Source organism: Ictalurus punctatus, chromosome 2 (assembly GCF_001660625.3).
Source record: "Ictalurus punctatus breed USDA103 chromosome 2, Coco_2.0, whole genome shotgun sequence".
NCBI lineage: Eukaryota > Metazoa > Chordata > Actinopteri > Siluriformes > Ictaluridae > Ictalurus > Ictalurus punctatus.
This window is the reverse complement of record NC_030417.2, coordinates 33,907,907-33,909,646: the sequence shown is the minus strand read 5'-3', so window position 1 is coordinate 33,909,646 and position 1,740 is coordinate 33,907,907. Positions and strand designations below refer to the sequence as shown.

Genomic DNA, 1,740 nt, shown 5'->3' with positions numbered 1-1,740 from the left:
TTCTGTGATGTTTATGGGTCCCCCCCTGCATGGATGTTATGTAAATGGTACACTTATATAGCACTTTTATCCAAAGCACATTACACTGTGCATCATTCACCCATTCACACACAGTAGCAGAGCTCCCATACAAGGCACTAACTTGCGATCCAGAGCAACCTGGGGTTCAGTGTCTTGCCCAAGGACATAGATTTCTATCTCTCGTGGATACCATTAATGACCTGTATCCTTTGTACATCCTAGCAGGCAATGGAAACCATTTGGTAGTGGCTGTACTGGTTAACAGCTGATGGTTTGTAATGGTATTTGTATTAGAAGCCATTAGAATTTCTGTGATGGTTTCCATTGGGGTTTGTTTTGCTAAATTGGATTCAAATCCAGGTTTGGATCGAAATGATTCTCTTTTAGCACTATTTGTAAGGCTGTTTTAGGATTACACCTACAGGTGCATCTCAGAAAATTTGAATATGGTGGAAAAGCTAATTTTCTCTGTAATTTAGTTTTTTTTTTAAAAAAGTGGAGTTTTAAAACCACAACAGAATCATAGGTTGTGTAGTGGCAATTCAGGTTATAAGAGTGCAAAGACAAATTACATGAACACCAACATGGTTCTCCCAAATACCTTGCCCTAATGAGAGATCATGTCCCGTCCTCAAACCACAGCTGCATACCTGGTCAACACCAGGTGCAGCAGTCCATTTAGAAAGAAAAAGTAGTGTTAGTAGTCAGCTCATCTGCACTGCATCAACACAGTCACAGCAACATACCTATTGCCTGAGAAGGAACAAGTCTTGTGCTCTGCATCAGCAGATGCTGCTGTTGCCTTCAAGATGGATGCAATATAGAACTGGCAACAAAGGGAGAACAAGTTATATTCTGACAGCTAAACATGCCCATAACCCCAGTCCAAACAGTCATCTGCCCAACTACTGTTCACATGCGGAAACTTGAATGCCTCCAGCTGAAGCCCCAGCTTAGCTGCTTTAGTTTGGGGCACGAAGTGGGAATGGGACTGTGTAAGCTTGGCATCAAATCAAGCATCTGGAAGGATTTACACAGTTAGGAATGTTCAGGACAGCTTGCAAAGGCTCAAATGAACCTCACTCACCCATAGTCCTCAATGAAGGAATATCTGGGGACTGCATTTATATCAGGGACAGCAGTGGCCACACAGCTGTCTACAAAGACACGCGGGGCACATGGTTGAACTGCAGCACTGATGCCTCAATATGTATAAGCTCATCCAGCTGGTAGTTGTAGTCAGAAGGTCTTTCAGATATCCAGTCATCTACAAGACAAAGCTTCATTAGTAACTCATCCTCAAACAAGCAAGCTACAGTTCAACCATGATACCATCATGAGCCCCAAGGAGAAAAGGAGCAGATGTTCCTCAGCAGCTTGAGCAGAAGCATATAGAATCCAAGCAGGCAGGAGAGCACTGCTACTCACATTGTGGAATCCGGAAAGCATCCGAGACAGGACCATCACAGATGAGCACATCCTTCTAAGTAAACCCAAACAGATCTTGGAATTGAGCAATACCTCTGATAGTGGCACTCAACGAAAGCCATAGCACCAGGACTTCTTAAAATGGGAGCACTACTTAAGGGCACTGAAGCAATACCAAGGGTGAAGATATAGACCAGCTCATTTGCAATCACCTGAATGAGAGGTGTAAATGTAAATTGATGTCTGATGAGGAGCTTAAGGCAAAACTAAGGTATTTAGCAATGGAAGAGT

General features: G+C 43.1%; 1 pseudogene; it reads right to left on the bottom strand.

Annotated features, from left to right (window-relative positions):
- Positions 1-689: 689 nt before the first annotated feature.
- LOC128629345 (zona pellucida sperm-binding protein 3-like) lies at positions 690-1,500 on the bottom strand (annotated as a pseudogene).
- Between the last annotated feature and the right edge of the window lie 240 nt (positions 1,501-1,740).